Below are 21,714 nucleotides of genomic sequence, written 5' to 3' on the forward strand. Positions count from 1 at the left end.
TTCTAAAGCCCAGCTGCCTGTTAATGCATATAATGACAATCCCACCAGGGACTGAGCCTGAATTCCCATTCATATGCAAAAATCATAAGTGAGAAACTTTAGATTTGGCCCAAATAACGTTATGCACTTCTTCCAATGAAGGAAATTCCAGCTTGCCGTATTCTTCCTGCTCAGTGCATGCCAGATGTCTTGGAAAAAAGGGGGATGATTATTTCTCTGTGTGGAGCCAGAACCAGCGACAAGGAAAGCATGTTTCTGGCACCCCTGTAATGCACTGCCTCCACGCAAGAGCTTGGAGTGAGAGAAAGCAAGGGGGATTGACTTGCTCACACAACTGTGTTTGTGTCAAACACCAAAACTCTTGAGACCATGTCGCATTGACCCTCTGAGAGGCAATGGCCATGTCACGACAGGATGCACTTAGGGAGCCCTTCAGATACTCTCGGAGATATCTGCCTTTTCCTTGCAGCTGTATCCCAAGTGTGTGCAAAGAGAGTGAGTTGATGCTGTGTGGTCAAGGCTTGGAGGATATAATTTGGCCATCAGGGAATATTAAGGTATTTTTAAAAAGCAGTCTCCTGGCATCCTGAGGCAAGCAGTGGCCTGTGCATGGTGGCCAGGTGATAGGTGGCGTTCCTCCAGCATGTACAGATAGCAGGATAGAGCAGGGGGAAAGGGACTGGGTATGACAGCAAAGGGGCTGAGGCAACTGAGAAAATCAGGTATTGTACAAAAACGGCTCCTGGGTAATCTTTTTCATGTGGACCACTCAGTGCTTGCATGCTGGTCAGCTCTGGCTCTCTAAAGCCGTGGCTCCAGCTGCCCTCCAAAAGCCTCCAAAGCACTCATACTAAGGAAAGCAGAGGCTTAGGAAGCTCCTTTCAGGCTTTGCCAAACCATTTTGGTTTTAAAGGGTGCTATCTGGCATGGTAAGAGATTGCATGGACCAGAAAGAGATGCTTTGCAGCAAAGATTTGCTGGAAGCAAAGCACTAGAACAAGTTCTGGGGCTCACACCTGGGTAATGGTGATGGTGGATGAATAATCTCTTTTTGGGGAAAAGTAGCTATAAACAGCCAGATTGTTACTGGAAAATCAAAACCTCGGGTTATTTCTCCGTTGGGAGGCTCAGGCATCACCGTGGGCTGTTTTGGAGGACTGTGTGGGTTATGTGTGGCAGGCAAGTGATTTTGCAGACTAGATACTTGCCTTGGGACCATGTGCTTCAAAGAGAGAAAATGATTTAAGAGTAAGGTAGGCAAATTTGAGAGTTTTTCTTTTTTTTCCCCAAGGGAGAGGAAGGGTCAGGAAAATATTATTCCCCACTGTGTCAAGACAAATGGAGGCTTCGTGGTGATGAGGCAGTAGTGGTCTGTTAAGAGACTGAGGGATTTGGGCTGGCAGCGGTTTTATGCCGAGCCTCACAGCTGGTGCAGGTGCATTTCCAGCCATAAGAAGTAATAAGAGTCCTGGTGGAAACATTTGGCTGTAGTAAAAGCAGACAGAAATCTATTATCCATGTGAATGCAATGTCAATGTTTACAGAGGGAGGTCAAAGAAGAGAGCTCTGCTCAGGAAATGTCAGCTCCAGACAAGGAGGAGGCATTGGCAGCATTTGCATTCATGGCAGAGCAATCCCTGCAAGGCTGGGGAATATTGAGGAGATTTTGTGACTTCCAAGCCTATTCATCCCATTTTATTGCATTGTTGCACTGTCTGCTGCAGCAGTTTTGGGCTCCTCTGCGTTGCCTGGAAGCAATGCTGGGAGCTTCCTTCTTCTTGAGGAATGCAAGCATGAATGCGGGTGATCGTCTGTGGTGGTTTCCCTTATCGGCCACTAATAGGGATCTTTACAGAGAGTGAAAGGCAAGAGAGTGCAAGCAAGAGAAAAAAGGCATGAAATGAAGCACACAGGGTCCAAAAAAGCCCCCAGGTAGAGTCAAGTCAGTACCTGCCACTGAAAACCTGCCAGTGGATAGATGATGCAAGAGTATCCCTTGCACAGAGGTTTTCTGGCAGTGAAGGGGACAGGAGACGGAAAACTCCAAGTTTTTTGCAAGACTGCGTTTTGGCTTTTCATAGTCCCACGAAACACCAGCCTGGCAAGATACATGACCAGCTAAGAACGTTTATGCTTAAAAAGCATTGCTTAACTTACCTGCCAGATATGAAGGCAAGAAATTGCCAAATTCTCATTGCTTTTCCTCTAGGGTGGAGGCAGAATTATGGTTTAGCTAAAAGATCTCAGATTATTTTTCTTCAGGTTTATTGATTAAGGTGGAAAGTGCTCAATATGGGTTTATCCCCACTGCTCAATGTAATTAGTAATTATTATTGGTAGCACAGGAGTTCCCAGGTACTCTTAAACAAAGACCAAAGCTGCTTTGTGTGAGCACATATGGTTTCTGCTTAGAAGAGGTTATAGTCATGGCAGGGCTAGGCAGCAGAAGCATGGGCAAGAGCAGAGTCTAAAAAATAGGTTTTTTGATATCGTACCCAGCTGCCACCCATAGATGTTGCCTACAGGAATGGCAGGATCCCCAGGTGATGCTCCCAGGTGTGAGAGAATATTACCTCCCCCCCGAACAGATGTACAGGGCTGTGGCTGCTGGGAACTTCCAGGAGCATTTTTCCCCAGGAAAGGAGACTCATGTCATCCCAGAAAAGGTGGAAAACTCCTGTGCTTTCACCGAGCAGGAGAAATGCCTCTTGCCAAACAGTGAGTTCCTTCCTCCATCCTTGGGCTGACTTTTTGCCTCTAACTCTATTTACACTTGACGGAAACTTCAGGCATTGGTCGACTGCGAGGATGTGGTATGTGCCAAGCTGTGATCTTCATGGGTGCCCAGTGTTCAGTGGTATATCCATGAGCATGGCCAAACAGATGAGAAGCCACCCAGGTAGACAGAGCCAGAAGTGTAAATGACCAGCAGAAACCCCATTTGGACTGGACACAAAGGCAGGAGATCTGGGGAGCTAAAGGGGTTGAATGTGGGAAAAAAAACCCTCTTATGCAGCGCTGAGTTCAGTGCAGCCCTGAGGGGTGCAGAGCATTCCGTGTCTCTGTCCCATGTGCGTGGGGTGAGAAAGGACACCTCTGTGACATACAGAAAGTAATTTTGAGGGTTCATGCTCCCTCCAGATTACATGTTGTATTTAGGGGCAAGATTTTGGAGATATTTCTTTGCTGACTAGCCATTTCAGTCACAAAACTGGCAACAATCTTTGGCAGGTTTATGACACTTGGTATTTAAAGGCAGGTGATATAGATTTATTCTGCACAGGATCTCATTATTTGCTCTGTGTGTGGTGCCAGACAGCTGTAATTGAGTTGATATTAATACCAATTAGGAAAAAATAACACTACGTTCCTAACACCTGAGCACAGAGAAGGATATCATCGTGGGACATGTGTGTAGAGGGATTTCCTATGGCAAAGAGAAACAGTGTCATCTCAGTGAAAATTAGGCCTTTGAGAATGTCATGAGGTCCAACAAGGCCAAGTGCAAGGTGCTACACCCGGGTCGGGGCAATCCACAATCTCAGTACAGGATGGGGGATGACGTGCTTGAGGGCAGCCCTGCGGAGAGGGACTTGGGGGTGCTGGTCAATGAGAAGCTCGACATGAGCCGGCAATGTGCGCTCGCAGCCCAGAAGGCCAACAGTATCCTGGGCTGCATCAAAAGCGCGTCCAGCAAGTCAAGGGAAGAGATTCTGCCCCTCTTCCTCTCTTGTGAGACCTCATCTGGAGTATAGTGTCCAGTTCTGGAATCCTCAACATAAGGAGGATATGGAGCTGTTGGAATGGGTCCAGAGGAGGGCTAAAAAGATGATCAGAGGGCTGGAGCACCTTCCCTATGAGGACAGGCTGAGAGAGTTGGGCTTGTTCAGCCTGGAGAAGAGAAGGCTGAGAGATCTTATAGCGACCTTCCAGTCCCTGAATGGAGCCTACAGGAAAGCTGGAGAGGGGCTATTTGCAAGGGCTTGTGGGGACAGGACTGGGGGAATGGGTATAAACTGGAGAGGGGCAGATTTAGACTAGACATTAGGAAGAATTTCTTCACCATGAGAGCAGTGAGGCACTGGCACAAGGGAAGTTGTAGCTGCCCCATCCCTGGAGGTGTCCACGGCCAGGCTGGATGGGGCCTTGGGCAGCCTGATTTAGTGGGATGTCCCTGCCCATTGCAGGGGGTTTGGAACAGGATGATCTTTAAGGATCCTTCCAACCCAAACTATTCTATGAATCTATTAAAAAATAAATAAATAAAACAATCCCCCATAGCAGCGCCCCTCCTTTCTAGAGTGCCTGCAGATGCCTGGCCTATCTATCCCAGCCTGCCGCAAAGAGCGGATCCTCATTAGGTCTCGTGATCCCCACTGGGCCCTTCCCTGCCTGTCCCACCGCGCGGTGTCCCCGGGGCGCTGCGCTCCCCCCGTGCGGGCCGGGACCGCGGCGCCGCCAGGCCCTGTTGCGGCCGGCAGGGGGCGCCGCCTCCCCCCGCGGGGCAGGCGGGAGCGGGCTGCGCAGCCCGGGCAGCGCGCCCGGCCGAGGAAAACGAGAGAAAACCGGGGAGAAATAGGCAACCCGGGGCCGTTTCGTCCCGTCTGCCCTGCCCGCCAGGGGCAGCGGGGAGCTCAGGGCGGCGCCCGGTAGCTGCCGGTGTCGGTGCCCGCCCCTCCCCGCAGGCAGCCCCGTCCCCTCCCGGCGCCGGCTGGGGCTCCTGCCGGGACCCACGGGTGGCCCCGGGCTGCCCGGCTGCGCTGGCTGCCCTGCTCGTGCTTCCTGCGCTCGGCTCCTGCCCCGCTTCTCCTCCCGGGGCCCCGGCAGCTCCCGATTGTCCGCACGGGGCAGCCCCAGCCCGATCACGGCGGCTGCTCCCGATCCTGGCTCCCAGCCGTGACCCCGGGGGAAAAGGGAGCCCGGCAGGGCTGGGGGCTCCCGGGGCGGCCCCTCCTGCCACCGTGCTCTCTCCTCCCGGCTGGTTTCTTCTGTCCAGCGCTTTCCCGGAGCGGCTGCGGGCAGGACAATCCCTGGCCTGCCTCTGGTGCAGCCTGGGAGAGCTCGAACCGGAGTGGAAGCTGCTGCGGGGGCACCGGTTCCCGCTGGGGACCCTTAAGCCCTGCCTATTGTCTCCCTCGCAGGCGATGCCCGGGTCCGCGAAGCTCTGCTTTTACTGAAAACCGCCTTTTTCCGCTCTAAACGTGCTTTGGTGGGAGCAGAGGCTGCCCCGGGATCCACCCCTGCTGCCTCGGGAGGGGCTGGCTGGGGTTTCAGCCAGATCCTGGCTTTCTCCTGGGGAGAAATGGGACATTTCTTGTGTCTCGTCCCACTTTCTCCCTCCCTTCCTTCCTGTCACAGGTGCGGGTTACCGGGAAGGGGCTGGGAGGAGCTGCCCATGCCCATGTGGGGAGAAACTCCGGGGCTGTTTGGGCCATCGGGAACTGACTGGCCCACGTCTCTCCCTGTGCAGGGATGGACAGACAGATGGACAAAGGACCCCCAGCCACACAGTGAGACACCTGTGATAGAAAGACCCGCGTGGAGAGTGGAGCCTGCTCTGAGAACGATGCTGCTGCCTGCCTTCCGCAGCCACTCCTGGCCAGGGACTGCCCTGCCGGTCCTGCCTTGTGCCCACAGGGAGACACTGCGGGGCTTTCGCTTGGGCTCAGCTGTGGCCTCAGGTCAGTTTCTTCTGCCCCTGTTTTGTTTTGTTTCTGCCCCAGCTCATGTACGGCTCCATTTCATTTGTGGCTCCAGCTCATGGATGTGTCTGGCTCCTTTCAGTTCTGGTTCCTTTCAGGTTCAGCTCAATTCAGCTCCTGTGTGCTGCAGCTCCTTTGTTTCTGCCCTGATTTGTTTCAGGTCCAGATCCAGCCTGTTCTTGTATGCAGCACATTTCAGGTTCCAGCTGGGTTTTCATCTTTTCTGTCTTCATTTCAGCTCCATCTTATTTGCAGCTCCACTTTGGCTCCATCTGCAGCTCACCTGTGGCTCCAGGTACAGTTCATTTCTGCTCCAGTTAATTATAGTTCGCCCTTGTTCAAATGATCTTGGCTTTTGACAGGGTTGCAAATCAATTACTGTCATAACTTGTATGTGAATGTGAACTGCCATAACTGCATTGTCCAGATACGGACTGATGAGTTGATGACCATTCTGGCTGTTGAACACACCTTGAATGAAGAGTTGGACATATGAAGGCGGTGTGAAAAGTGTCTTTTGCCCTAGAGACTCTCTTGGGTGCTTGATTCAGCTTAGTGCACCCCAGCCTCCCAAACTTTGGGGACCAACACAACCAGATTCCCGTCTCCAGTGGGGGTCCATGTGTCCACCCTAAACTTCTCCCAGCCATCTGCATCAGTGGCCAACCTGACCCCGAGGTTCAACCCCAAGAACAGTCAACTCAGTCTCCATTTCTGAGCCCAGACACGCAGCACTTAGTCAGGATGCCGTTTCCCAGCTGCAAGACCCAGGCCCCAGTTTCAAGACCTGCAAATGCTGTTTCCCTGCAGACCCTCCAGCACTTGCGCCCTGGCCGCTCACGCTGCCCACTCTGGGGTCCTGGAGCCTGAGGGGCCACCTGGGACAGAGACTGTCCTACACGCTGGAGAGACCTGGGACGCAGCGTCCATCTGGCCCCACTAAGTCCATCTTGACCAGGGCTTCTGGGTGCCCCCAAGGAGGGAATGTGGTCCTTGAAGGCATCCCTCCCCCAGGGCATCCCTGCCCAGTCTGTGTTCAGTGGAGAGTCTTGTCCTCCACAGCCTCTCTTGGGTGAGATCCCAGTTTTGTCTGGCAGCCGTGGAGACTGGACATTGCAAGGTCAGAATGGGAGCGGGCCAGAGCCCCAAGGCCATCCCCTGTGTCCGTCTTCACATCACGTGCCCCTCCCAAGGTGCCCTTAGCTAACCAGTTCTGCTGCAGCTGTCAGGCAGAGGACCCTGCATGCCCCTCGCTGAACCCCTCGGAGCAGCCATGCCTGCGGCTGGGATGAGGCTTCACAGCCTCTTCTGCAGGGAAGGGCTGAGGTTTACCACAAGGTGCGAAGAACAAAGTACGGTCAGCATAAAAGCTCAGACTCCTGAATACTCTGTGAAATCAAGTTATACTTGACTTATTACACTAAGAAAAATCACAGTAGTAATCAGCAAGTGTCCTGTCCCGGACCCATGAGCTGCACACTTGCGTCCAGGCCTGACTAGGGGGAAGGGGGTTCGTTTATCTGTGCTGTGATCCAGAGGCTGACAAGGTCACACTCAGGGTGAAAATCAACAGCAATATTTATTCTGGCTCCGGCAAACATAAAGAGATCCAAATAACTGGATGCACAGCTGAGACATGGGGGTGCAACTTCCTAAAGTTACAGGAACAAACCCTAACCTGTTCAGATCATAATCTGATCCCTGAACACAGCCAAGATCACTGGGATCCAATCCGACAAGCACATGTAAGGTAACGGGAGAGAGAGAGAGAAAGAGAGAGAAGGGAAAAGGAAAGAAAGCACCACATCGATGGGCAGCAGCAGTTCCTCGGGAACACATGGTCGCAGCAGCAGCAGCTTCTTCCAGGCCGCATGGTCCAGGCTGGTCTGATCAAAGTGATGGGCGAGAGAGAGCACAAGAGCAAGAGTGTGTGGGAGTGAGAGCCCTGCATGGCTCCTTGCAAGTTCTAAGGCCCATTTGACCCCTATCAGCACGTGTTGGGGTGCTCTTGCCATGTGTGTTTTAGGAGGGTCTGGCCCAGGCAGTCTGGGGGGTGAAGGAAGGGAGGGGAGCAGCGCCTGCCGCTGCATCACCTCCCCCTGCAGCATCCAGCTCTGGGCCTTGAGCTCAGCCCGGTGAGGGAGAGCGGTGGTCACTTCTGCACCTCCCCTCCATTGAACCTGGTGCCACAGATGAGGCCCTCAGCCGATAATGCAAGCTCCATCCTTGAGGAGCTGTGCTACTGCACTATCTCCACTATTCATTGCTGGCCATAAAACAAACGCACAAATGGCCATCCTTCAGACAAAATGTTTAAGGCAAAGAAAGAAGCAAAGTTGGGCTTTACATTCCACCGCATGATTTAAACATTTGTCACAGAACTCAAATCCAAAACTCATGTGCATGCTGTCTATAGTGGTGACCCTTATAAGAAGAGGAGAGGATGAGGAGAATAAGGCCGAGGAAGAGAGAAGGAAGGGGTAGCCACATCCCAGACCCACGAGCTATCAACTTGCCCAGTCGAAAGACAAGGGGTATTTCCTAGATCCATGAGCTGCTAACTTGTGCCTACGCCTCTTTTGTTTTGTATAGTTGAAAAACAAGAGGAGTTTGGGATCGGGATATAACAGATAGAGGAAGAAAGATAGGGAGGAAAAGATAACCAGGATGGCATGCGTGATTATACAAGGAACAGGATTAATATGACAATAGCCAAGTTAACCAGTGCAAGTATAAATCTAACAATCAAAAAATACCATTTTAACAAGTAGAGTTGAAACTACAGTTCTTATCCTTCGTTTTCTATCTCTTAGATTACTGGCAATGCTAAATAAACAACTGCAATCTTAATGCATAACCCACAAGCAATAATATTTTTTGTCTGGAGGCAGACGCTTTTTTGCAAACCAATGAAGGTTTTCAGGGGCAGGCCAGGAATTAAATATCGGAGAACCTCCTTTCCTAACTGACTTGGTGCCAATTTGTGAAGCCTCAAGGAGTCAGGCACATCTCTTACGAAGGGAAGAAAAGTTGGGCTTTATAGCAAGTTAACAGTACCAGCTTTTAAAGGCAATGCTACATTACTACAAGAGAATATAGTAAATAAGAGAGATACATCACCAATTGCCCTATCATCATCATCTAGATCCGCAGTCACTGCGGAGCCCATGCCTTCCCTCCCCCCCTCTCTGGGGAAGAAACAAGAGGCTGGATGGGACCCTGCACCGGGAAAACCCAGGCTAAACGTGAAGCTTGGTGCTGCGGAGCTGGCTCCCAGCCCAAGACCTGGTCTTAGCAGGTCAGAGCAGACCATGTGGGGCTAAGAGGACAGACAGCTGCCACTGCAGAGAGGAGTCAAGTCACCTTCCTGCAGTGCCCAGTTATTCCCCTGGTCCCCTCCATGCACCTTCTCACCAGTGTACACAAGCTTCATGACACAAACTTCCTCTGGGTGACAGTGTGGTATGAAGGGGTGAAGGACATGCTATAGATCTTCACATTCTCCCTCCTGTGCGTGGCCATGGCTTCATCTTCAACAGAAGACATGACATAGCAGGCAGGTGATGTACCATAAAAGAGAGAATTAAAGCACATATTGCCAGGCTCAGATCACTTGTTTGCTGGAGATCAGATCAGTTGCTCAAGCATCAAACCAGCACCTGTGATCCACCATGTCCTAAGCCTCTTTCCCCATGCTGCTGCCTCCTGTGCCCTGCCTGCCTCCTGTACCCTGCCTTCTTTGGTGAGGCCCATGGTGCTGATGGGCAGGTCGCTGAAGATGATGGTGAGGGTGTCACTGCTGGGAGTCCTGCTTGCCCTCAAAAAGCCTGTGCACCAGCTTTCTGCTGGCCGTGATCACCACTGTGGAGTGGAAAGCGACAACTCTCTGTGCCTAACTCTCCACAGCAGACAACTCTCCATGGGACAACTCTGTGCAGATAGGGTTGGGGTTAGGGCTAGAATTTGGGGCTCCCTGTGTAGAGTTGTCCCGTGGAGACTTGGCCACAGAGAGTTGTCATAGACTCCTGGGGGGATGAGGAGCCTGAGCCACAGCACAGCACAGAGATGAGGGGTTGTGAGGGGGGGAACACGGGGTGAGGAGGGCTGTCCCATAGATGTCCTGAAGTCATAGACCCCTCTTCTGGTGATGTTCTGGTACTCAGTCACCACCATGTGACCCTTGGTGTCCACCTGCACACCCTGCCGTGGGAAAATTGCAGCTACCTTGGTCCCTGCTCTGGTCAAGATGTGCCACCAGTACGTCCATGAGGATCCTGTGCTGTGTTCTCAGCTGTGGGGGCATGGCATGAACACCATCCCATGGCAGGCTCTGGAGTCTTCTAGGACCTTCAGAGACCTGTGGGACCCCTGCAGACCCTGCCCATCTGTCACCAGTAGCATGGTGGATCATATGGCAGCTGGTACCCACTGTGAAGCCTGCAGTTTGCCACAGTCAATGGCAGGCATGCTTCAGGTCAGGGATGCCATCAAAGCTGTGGCCTAGCAAGTGGCGCTCAAAACACCAGCTTTCACCCCAGTCCTGCTTCTCCAGGAGGGATGCAACAAGCCAAAGGGCTGTTGTGCACTCCTGTACCTGTATGTGCTTCCACAAACCCACACCAGTCCACTCCAGCTCCTGGGGCTGTTCAAGCTGATCATTGGGTTGAAGGTTGTCTGGGCCTTCTGTTGTCCCTCAAGAGGGAGGACTTGGAGCCCAGAATCCCTGCAGTTTCCACTGCTGTGTACCCAGCACAAACAATAATGCTGCGCCTGTGGAGTAGTGATGGTACTACACAGGCTTGCAGAGAAGAAGGAGATGGATGGAGTAGAAGTGCAAGCAAAGGAACATAGAAGTCTCTGCTGGGTTTATATTAGCCAGCTCAGGTACTGTGCTTGCCCAGAGCTCAGTCTGGGTTGAGCGTGTGTGAACATACCCGAGATGTGGGATGAAGGGATCCAAATAATTTGAGCATGCTTAGTTTTGCTTCGAGCCTAGGAGGAGGTCAGCTGTTACATGGAAAGTGTGCCAGATTAGAAATACTTAATGTGATTATTTCACAATGACTCTTACACCATTAAACCCCTAATAGATAAGAGACTAACATTACAATTCATATTTTGCATGTATCAATAAGCGAACAGTGAAATGAGATCACTAAAAAGCAAAAATCAAAACCACTGAGGGCTTTTTCCCCCAAGGTCCATATTACCACCCAGATATGGGATGCTCTACAAAGGAAACAGGGGACATCTTATTGAACATTTTGGCCAGTCCTTATTCATCAGGATTTCTTTATGCCAGTGGAATGACATTTCAGTTTCTGAATATCAAACATGAGTTACCCCAGCCTCAGAAACACTTTTCTACCATTCCTTGCAGCTTCAGCAAATATGTTCCATAGGTCAGCCCTGAGATGATACCTTACACACTTTAGCCCTTACTATTATCTTGGGGAGGGAATGTTTTCCACTTCAATGTGCTCTAAGGATTCCTTCTGACTGTAAGTAGCCAATGGACAGGGGATGTATCTCAGAAGACAAAGTGAAAGCTGCAGGTACAAAAAGATCATTTAACACATAACCATTTTCACTAAGAATTATAAGAGCTAAGATGTAAATAAGACACATTATCCTGCACAATAGTGCAGAATATTTCCCAATAACAGACACAGGAATTAACTTGACTAAACCTTATGGCTGATGACTTTGCTTGAGAATCAAGATGAACATTCCTGCTGCCACCAGCATGGATTTGGTCTGAGGTTCTCCTTACTTCTATCTCTTCACAGTGAGAGATTGTCAGAGGCAGGAGGGCTTTGGCTTTGGAAAGGCATATTAGCCCTATTTTTTCCAGACTGGATGCTGAAGTGGCAAGCAGGATTAAATATGAAGTCTGCTACAGACTATGAAACTGCAGCATGGGAAAAAAAAAAATCCAGCTGAGTAGTGATCTCCCCTGGTAAAGGCAGAACAACTCCTGGTGTGGTGTGGCAAGTATCTACTGTCTAAGTGATGACCATTTCATACTTAGAAGACTAAAGCTCCACAGACAACAGTATAGACTATTTGAAGTGTTGTTTCTACAGTCCTATAAGATAACATTCAGGTAATGTGGAATCACTTCTAGTTTGAGGTCATTTCTTACAACAAAACTAATGGATATTTGCATTCAGGTGGGATTTTAAGTTGATCTTTCCATGTTTGCTTCTGTAAATCAGAACAGCATAGGATCCTCAATCTAATACACAAAACAGAACTAAATACTCTCATAATTGTTATTTTCTGTATGAACCATGAGTAAATGAACTCAAATTAGCCTTCCTGTGAGAAGCTGTACAAATTCCCAAATAAGAAGGTATCTTGCTGCAAGAAGTACATACCTGATTGAATGACTTTTTTAGCTACTAAATGAACGTGGGCTGTGGATCTCAGCCATCAATATGACCAGAGTACCTTCAGTCATGAAATGATCAGCTTTATAATGAAACCTGTTTGTTCTTTTAGGTTTCCTTAACTAGGAAATGAAACAGAATGAAACAAAATGAAATCAAAGGACATGTAATGGGATGCTTTTTCAAATGCTTTAAAGGTCTCTCCCACTGAGAGACCCTTGCAGGTCTGCAGCTTTTTTTCCAGCTGGAGATTATGCCCATTTTATCTATTTGAAAACAAAAATGTCTGTACGTAGGCAACCAAAGTGTGCACATGCTTCTGTGCATGCAGACACACTTATGAATAAATGTGTACAGGCATATACATGAATTTAACTAAGATAAAACCTTAGTTTTCTGAAAGATAATTGTAAATGTCTTGATTTAAATCACAAAATAGACCTTTGGTTAACTGTGACAGCTAGACTAGTGACGTTTTAGCTCAGCTGAGAACCTGACCCTGTAAACCAGCTCTGTGGACACAAAAATCTCTACTTTTCTTGCAGAAACTGAACTTCTCAGCTACTTCTCGGATTTTTCCTTCTCTTCTACTTTTATCAGTCAGTAAGAAGAGAAAGGTAACCTGCAAGTTACTTCATAAGGAAAAAGATGAAGTATGTGACAGGTATGCTCTACCTTTGAATAATGTCATACTCCTCCCTGTTTGAGCTCATCACCAAACAGAAAGACCTGAGCTACTTTCTCAGAGTACAGTGTTCACTCATACACCTTGTGGGCATCTCTAATTAAAAAATCTCTACTTCTATGTATGTTGTGGACAGCTTAGCTCCAGCTTTCTCTTTATAGACAGCCTTCTTGTATCTTTTTTGTCTTCTTCTGTATGAAGTTACAGAGGAGTTGCGTATCAAAAAGGACTTTTCTTTCACTCCTTACTTAGTCTTATATTCACTGACAATATCTAGCTTTGAATCACCCTCTGCTCCTCACTGTTTGCTTGGACTTAGTGTTTTGCTCCTGGCAGGGGGCACAGAGGGGCTTACTGTTCAGTGTTCAACAACACCTGCAGCTCTTTCAGGTGAAAGTAATGACAAATCTTTGATTTTCCCCACAGTTGGAATAGATCAGCCCCATAGGCCATCAGAGAGAATCACACCAACATCTTGTTTTCTGCAAGCCACAAGAAACACTGAGGAAGTGAGGGGGTTTCATGATGTCTACCAGAGCATCCCTGGTGTGGTCATTTGCATGCAGAAAGAATCTCTTAGGAGATTCCTCCAACAGCTGTACTGCTCTAATGCGAGTCTTAATGCAGAGATCATCAGACCTGAACTCTTGGTGGTCCAATGCAATTCCTCGGTCTCAATTCATGGTACCAGCTGCAGACCTTATTGTCCCCCAGTGTCTCAAGTCTTCCTGGAGAAGTTGTTATGTGTAATTGGAATGGTAGAGTACGACATTTATCCATGTACCCAGCTCCCAGTTCAAACCTGGCTTCACTGGGAGTTCAAGCTGTGATACACTGGAGCAGCTCAGATGTAGACTCTCCTCTGATGAAGCTCTCTTGAGAACACCTGCTATAACCCCTTCTTGCTGGAAGCTGATTTACTTATGGAAGCTGGAGATTAACAAGACCATTTCAAAGCCTTCCTCTTTACTCAGCCTGAAGTCATGTCTGCAGTAAAATTCCTCACCAGTCCTTGGCTGTGTAGCAGTCTTCGGCAAAATGTTTACCTGTCCTCCACTAAATTTAGGTCTTTAAACTGCTTACTTTATCCTAAAAGCACAGATTTCCACTGAAAGCAGTAACAGAAATGGATGCTTAAATGCACACTGGAAACAATGAGTGTAATGAATGCATAAAACTGCTGGAGAACTCAAGGAGCAGTTTTTGTTTCACATCCTAACTGGATTCTAGGGATCGTCTATTGGAGATGCCAATTACCGATTTTCTTAGTGGCTTAGCAGAGCTTGGCCACATTTGGATTCAGCCTTACACTGGCACCTGAGTCTTAGAAAATCAAAGGGATAATTTCTTTGCAATCTTTTTCTCTGATTAAACAAAGCACATTTCCCTAGGTTCTCCATAAATCAAGAGCATCTCCCACACAGCAGTGTAGGTTAAAAAGGTCAGACACCTTTAAATAAGCCCTAATTGACACTTACTTCCCAGAATGAAGGTTATCAAAGGCAAAGGTACAGTTCCCGAGGCAGTCAGTGACCTAATTCTAAACATCATTAATCCATTTCACTCTGAAAAATAACACTGGCATTTCAAAAAGCCCACTAACTTAAGGGACATTGCTGCTGCTTTTCTGAAGGTTGGCTGTGTTGTATTCCTTTTCCAAGAGCTCAGGTCATCTCTTGCAACTCCTCAGATGATGCTGATATTCAACATTTGGCTTATTCCACCACCTATCATTTCTGGTCTGCTGTGTGGTGGGAGCATCCTGCCGGGGAAGGGAGCACAACTCCTCTTCCTCTCTCTCTGCTGCAGGTCAGCAAGAGCTTATCCACTTCCCAGTTGCATTCCTCCACTTATTGTCTGCAGCTGACAGTTTCTTATTGAATGCGTAGGTTTGAGTTCCTCCTGCTCCGCTCCAACATACACTGGGAATCTTTAGGCTCAGGTAAGGGTTGTAGGCAACAACTCACCTGATCATAGACTGCACAAAGGATCTTGTTATGCACAAGTCCTTTCTCTGGCACTTGTCTTCTCTCTTTTCTTATCCTCTCCACTGTCCTGGGAAGGTGCAGGGCAGACACTTTGGTCCATGCCTGAGTCATACTGCTGTCTAAACAGAGATAGCCAGTGTGCTGCCTGAGCATAAAAGCTCTAATGATCCTCCTGCCCCAGCTCCACATTAGTCTCCTCTGAAAGGTGATACAGCAAATGCACAGATCCTAACATAGTAAAGAAGTGACCTAGCTGGTAATATATCCCCCCAGTCCTGGGGACGGACTCAGTTCAGTTCCCCCAGGAATTGTTATCCCAGATACTATGGCACAGATATCCTTGACTAGATCCATTCACCAAAGATCAACAGTTTAAAATATTTATTAGCAAATGAAAACTACAATGATATTTCCAGATAGGAAGAAATTAATTTACAATATTTTCTCATTTCTCAAGAATGTTCATAGCTGACATCTCTTCTGTGATACAACACTGGTTCTGTTCAGGCAGAAATCATGGGGATGAGAAGGGGTGTGCCTTTCTGAGCCCTTATCTCACCTACTGGAGCAGAGCCCTTCTGCACTGCCGGCTGTCACTGTGACAGGAACACCTGCTGCTCCTCCCTATCTGCAGCAGTGCGAGTCTGATGCCACCAAGAGCCTGAGAGGACAAGAAAAAGCAGTGGGTGGCAAGGGGAGGCAGAGACATAAGGATTATCTGCCAGAAGCAGAAGGCTGCAGAGGCTGGGGAAGAGAGTGCTGGTCTCCTATAGGAATCTAAACATTCTCCGATGAGCCCTTCCACCATTCACATTTTCTTCTCCAGCTGGAGGAAAGGCTTTGAGAGAGCTGTTTTCCTCCTTTATAAACAAGACACTAGTAGCACCAATACGATGAGAGCCAACTTTCAAGGCAACTTGCATCAATTCACTTTCCATGGCTTTGAAAAAGGAAGTTACATTTCTCTTGGGCTTACTTTGATATATGCTGGTACAAAACCAGACCAAGAGATTGCAGATAACACATATTGAATTAATCTCCTCGAGCAAGAAGTTAATGAACACTGTGGTTGAGCCCCCTGGTGAAATCATAGATCCATAAAGGACAGCTTTGTATTCAGAGGTTCAAAAGCAAAAAATATATTTGTTAGGCAAAGTAATAAGGCATGGCTACTGTACATGCTTTGCCATCTTTCATTAGGCATTTATGTATTTCTGCAGAAAACCAGGAGCTCAGCAGTGTTTGTAGAAGCTAGTTCATTCTTTTCACCCAATTGCTTGTGCATCACGTTTGGATGCTGTCTGATACCCCTCATTTTATTTGAATAGCTCCAAAATTGGTAAACTAAGTCTTTTAGAGAGAAAGAGAGAGGAAGAGAAGGAAAGAACAAGGAAAGCAAAAGCACTTAACAGTGTATCCTTATCACTCATTTTGGTCTTGTGCCCTGCCCAAGGGAGAAAGGAATTGTTTCTGGAAAAGAGGATAAGAAGTAGATCAAATAAAAGAAACCTTTCGTGAAACAGATTATCCAAATTGCTTCTTATCCCAATTATAGAATTAACTCTTAGGACAAGGCATCTCTGTTTACATAAGAACAGCATCACCAGCTCAGACCAAAGATCTCCTTTTTGCCGGGGTCCCAAGCCCATGGGTGGGAGATGTCAGAGGAAGTTAGGCTCTAGATGATTCTTTTCTTTGCTCTGCTTTTCTCAGCCAACATTTGAAGAGCTTTCTGACCTGCTGGCTGTGTTGCTCCATTCTGTTTGGTCACCCCTGGGACATACAACCTCCACTGTCTCACTCAGTCACCGTTACACTTCCCAGAGAGGTCCTGGGGTGAGGACTGTAGCACACACTACCTTCCCTATTAAAACAACTTCTAAGTGGGGAAAAATGAGTGTGTCTACATTCAACTAGAACAGATTTTATTTCTGTCTTGTGTTTCAGCTGAAGTTGCAGGTCTGTACACTAATTTGGATATTAGTTGCTCAGGATTAGTGAATATGTTCTGTGCATGGCTACATGAATGAGGTCTGCCATAATACACCAAAAAAGTGACTGTCTATATCAAGATATTCACCATCAATAATGAATCTTTTAAGCTGTGTATTAATCTTGGTCTGGTAAAAACAGCCAGAGGACTACCTATGAGCACTTTTTCCCAAGGATTACTATTGATATTATTTATCAGTTTAATAGTATGCCACAGGAGGAGGTCTGGTTTATGCTCCTGTTAATTTTCAGTTTAGTAACGTACGGAGCAGTGGGTGTTCTTGAGAAATTCAGCATTCTTACTCCTATGGGAGAGGCAAAGAATCAATAAGGTACACACAGGTTACCAATTTCAGTTCAAGCAGCCAGTAAATAAGCCTCAGCTTTCTGCTGTACATCAGTGTGATGAAGAGGTGAATGTTACAGCTCAATCCTCGTTATAGCCGTTTCTTTTTTCTTTTGACTTAAAGCATTGTCAGCCTACTCTTGACACATTTGAAATGTCTGCACTGTGGCCTGCAAGACCTGTTTCAGGACTTGGAAGACATATTTCATGTTCCTACTTTGTTTCTTTTTCTTTTTTTTTTGTCGTAGTCTTGGATAAAATGCTTACTAATGGCTTGCTTTAATGTTTCAGATTGTATTGTACCAAGCACTGCTTTTAGTCGTATAAAGTAACAGCCAAGTTACAACTGTCTTATATTATATTGTCTTACATCAATATTAGCAAGGCTATCCAAGTGACAACAAAATACCTCAATAAAGATCCTCTTTCCCAAATCTCCTGCTATTATTCCCACTTCACTTGACTCCATTTTTCTTTTTTAGAGTTCATTTCTAAAATAAACCCCAAAAGCAAGTTCCAGCCATGTCTGTGTGTTGATAAGCTGCTTACTTTATTGACATACTCTATTTATTTTACCAGAATGACTCAGAATAAAGCTATGTATACAGGAAAAATACCACTCTCAGATCTTAACTGTTAATATCTTTTTTCCCCCGTATGCCATAGTTAGGGAAACTGTGGCAGTTCTTTTCACATAAAGGTATTTTCTGCCACGGAACCCAGAGGCAACGTGGTTGCCTTCCCGGGAGCTCAGACAGAGACAGTGTATATTGCTGGCCTTGCCTGGCTCCAGCTACTTCCAAGAGCCAGAGGAAGCGATGTCTGCGTCAGCAGCAAATTTGGGAACTACTAGAACAGCACCCTCATGCTCTGAATAGGCCCTTTTTAGCTTAAATCACATGAATTGAATCAGAAAACTGTTTTCCCCCAAGATGTCTGGGGTTTTTGGGGGCCATTTATGAACCCTGGGTCAATTCTGTCCCCCCCAAGCCACTGCAGACCCTGAGGGCAGAGGTGACATCACCAGCAGGATTTGCTTCTCTCCTGGCACAGCTGGAGCAGGTTCCTAAGGGGCAGTAACAGAGCTAAGAAAGATGCTGCTGGCACTGTGTGAGGAGCTGCAGTCCCATGGAGCACCCGGGGTGCCGGAAGGCAGGACTGCTGTGTACAGATGAGGAGGCAGGCTTACCAGCTGCTGCTACCGGAACTTCAGTTCGTAAAGCAGCATACTCAATGCAACCTGGCTTGTGTTGACACCTGTATATGTAATTAGTATTGCAAATTAATAAGTTTAATTCTAGGAACAGGTGGATTACAGTATTCTCTAGCTTTATTTTTCAGCTTGCCTTTGATCATTCCTAAAAAAAAGTGTTGTGGGTAATTCTGTAGATACAACACTAAGTGACATATTTAAAAGGAAAAAGGTAATTTAAAAGCCTATATATTATAAGATAGGTACTTAATTATACAGTAATGAAATAATTATTATTCATAAATTTAAGCAGCCTGTGAAGTAATTTACCTCCAAGGCACCTGATTAAAATAAAGGCAATGGAATCTTTGAGCAAGACAGATGCTCAGGACCCAAAATCTTTCTATGAAAAAGACTCCCTGGCACATACACTCAGTGTCTGACAGTCTGGCCACATCAGTTAAGGCTGGATGGACTTGGTAAGAGCTTTGGAAAGGAGGTAGCACAGCATCAGTGGTCTACTGGAAGGGGAACAGGGCTGCGGTGAAGGGAACCAAGAACCAGACGTTCTTTTGATTTTGGATATCACTTCTTATTCTCATTCCTCACATTGTGTTGAGCACAGAAAAGGTTTTTACTCTCTTCTACCTCCTGGACCTCAGTCATCTCCAGGAAGCATATCTCACTGAAGATTTCTACCCACGTGCTCATTTGTATGTCTCCCCAGCCTGAGATATCACAAGAGTGATGACTACTTTACACTTTTCAGTTCTGCTTAAGACAACAGTGTGTCTCAAGGACCTAGAGGTCTAGGAAAGGCAGCCTCTGCTTGCACTGCTGCCATAAAAGAGACTTGTAGTGAAAACACTATCAGGAGTTACATTTGTTTAGCCCAGATAAGAACTGTGCCATAAGTGATCTTCTCACATTACCTGCAACATCTCTTATCTACTGACATTCCAGAACAAGGAGACTTTGACAGGCAAAAGTTTATTTCCTGCCATAATTTTTGTAACTGCTTTTTTTCCATTTTCAGACTCAGAATATTTTTTAGCCTTATCTAGCACTAATCGTGTCTTCTACAAGAACAGGAAGTCAATCACAGATAAGGATGACTAACAATTATTCTTTCGGTTTTCTTTAAAATGTGGGTCAGGTGGTTTCCTGTGGCTGAGTCCTGCAGAGGAAGACTAAAGACCTAGCCAGAGTTTTCTATAGAAGTGAAAGGGAAATTAAACTGGCTTAAGAGACAGTCTTGTCTTAGTCTTTAGGGAAAAGTCCACCTGTGCCTCTATATTTCATAGGCACAAGCAGATGGCAGAGCTCCATCTGAGTCACTTATTCTCTAAAAAAGTCTCGGAAACAGAATATTGGTATACCCAGCTGCACAAAGTCACCTCTGTGGGTAAACCTGATCCTTTAAGACCTGGCCATGCTTTGGTGCTGCAGGATGTGGCCCAACACCAAGGATGCAAGTCCTTTAAATTCTGGGCTTAGTTCTCACTGAAGCTGAGACGTCTTATGCTCTCCAGCTCCCTCAATGCAGATACCATCCACTGCTTGATTTATGAATACACCAGAAATGCCTCTAAATGCCTTTATTTTTTCTCAAAAAAAGGTTGAAGTGGCTTTTTTTTTTATCCTCAATCTGTTGTATGGTAACCTGGAAGGATCACCCATCTGCCTTCAGTCCCTCCCAGATTAAGGCAGAGATTTTCTTGAAATTGGAGGAGGTTTTTCTGTTTCTTCATTCATTTAGGGATCCATTTAATACTAGGAGATTTTATGACTCCCACGTACAACAATTTCTAGCACTTAGCCTGAGAGATCCAGGAGAGCCTTATCTGAGAAAGTCTTGTGGTGGGTGCTTGGCTTTGTCAATGATGTAGTTGGGACCAAAGACCTCCATATGAAAAATGAAATGCCTACAAATCAGCAAGATAAATACTGCAGCCTTTCCAGTCCTCATTGGGAAGTTACTCACAGAGCCAGCCGACTGCTTCAAGAATAGAGGAGCTTTCCTGGCACAAGTGTGCTTATGGAGCTCTGTGCCAGAGCCAGGCAAAACCCTACATTTAATTGTCTTAGGATAGCAGGAGCTAGGCTGCTCTGAGATGAAATTACATTGTTACAGTTTGAACATCAAACCACCAAAAAGAGGACACTCAGCCCCTGAATACTGGTGCTGGTAGAAATATGAAAAATGGGTCTGTCCCAGAGCACTTTGCTGGCTAGAGAGTGGTGTGCCAAGGTCCAAGTGTGCAGACAGCACAGCTGTGATTGCACTTCACACCTCTACACTGCAATCATCTCCTAAGCTAAAAGAGCTCAAATTCTGACTGTGATGTGGGAACATGGGAAAGATTATGGAGAAAAAAATTGAATTACATGGCTGCTTTGATATTACATTTATGATTTGATAGTACTTTCTCTGATTTGGAAAAAGAGAATCTGCTGGAACGGCTGAAAATAAATTCCCTTTCTGAAATTCAATACTCAGAATTTACTTCTCGATTTCACCACTGTATTTAACACAGGAAGATACAGTGCTGCGGCAGATCTCCTAATCAATACTTCCTTTGGTACCAGTGAATTGCCAAAGGCAGTTGAAACCAACTAGAACAGGAGGCTGGACTCTGGTGTAGCTAGCTCTACCCTTATTAAAAATTGTTACTTCCTTCCCCCTCCTCCGTTAGAAAGTCAGGACTGATAAAAAGAAATGCACCTGGAAAGCATTAAATTGTCCATGTTCCACTGACTTGACTTACATCCTCATGCATGAAGAATTTCACAAGAATCGTAAAATGTAATGCTTTTCTTCACCTCTCTAGTGTTCGTCTGCTGGCCATAGCTTCTGATTTGCATCAGTCTGAATTCAAGATCTGGTTGATGAAGTTTTGGCCACCTGCAAGCAAAAAATAGGAGAAAAATGTCCTTGTTTGTGAAATATTCGTCTGAGGTTTGAAAGTCAGGATTAAATTCTTGGCTCTCCTACAGAATCTCAACGTATGGCTGGGCAAACCAACACAGCTCAAGGTCCTGGAGCTGAACCCCTTTTCTTGTTTTATAAAAACACTGCCATATCTTATGCCTTTTGTGTGTGGATTTCTCAAATGAACAATAAATAAATATCTTGCACGCACTGAAGTGTCCTCTATTTTCCTTAAAGCAACACCTACTGTTTAACTCAGCAAAACACTACAGCATCCAAGTTCTCAGTCACTGCTCTGGAATGCATTGTTGGAGAGAGTGTGAAATGAAAAATGAAGCTGAGAGAATAAGATGTAAAGCACTGGATATCAGGCCTATACCACAACAAAGATCAGGGCTATTGTCCAGAAAAAGCTGATGGGGATCTGATTATATTTCACTATTACATCTCTATATTGCATTAGCTATTTGTCAGTTAAGCAGCCT

The 21,714-nt window shown here is 46.7% G+C and overlaps 2 long non-coding RNA genes across 10 annotated transcripts in view; one reads left to right on the forward strand and one right to left on the reverse strand.

Moving 5' to 3' along the window:
- Positions 1-4,873: 4,873 nt before the first annotated feature.
- Positions 4,874-13,334, forward strand: LOC128852082 (uncharacterized). Its single transcript, XR_008449714.1, has 4 exons — positions 4,874-5,681; positions 5,941-5,997; positions 12,640-12,758; positions 13,206-13,334. It is a non-coding gene; the product is annotated as an uncharacterized LOC128852082 (long non-coding RNA).
- The window catches only part of LOC128852081 (uncharacterized), a 67,335-nt gene continuing 58,837 nt past the window's right edge, over positions 13,217-21,714 (reverse strand). For 3 of the 9 annotated variants that reach the window (XR_008449711.1, XR_008449706.1, XR_008449705.1), the window contains one exon: positions 13,220-21,202. This is a non-coding gene — a long non-coding RNA (uncharacterized LOC128852081). Of the gene's footprint in view, positions 21,203-21,714 lie in introns of all 9 variants that reach the window. The other 6 variants (XR_008449710.1, XR_008449707.1, XR_008449712.1 and 3 more) reach the window with 4 other exon arrangements.

The sequence above is a fragment of the Cuculus canorus genome, chromosome 4, assembly GCF_017976375.1.
Source record: "Cuculus canorus isolate bCucCan1 chromosome 4, bCucCan1.pri, whole genome shotgun sequence".
Classification (NCBI taxonomy): Eukaryota; Metazoa; Chordata; class Aves; order Cuculiformes; family Cuculidae; genus Cuculus; species Cuculus canorus.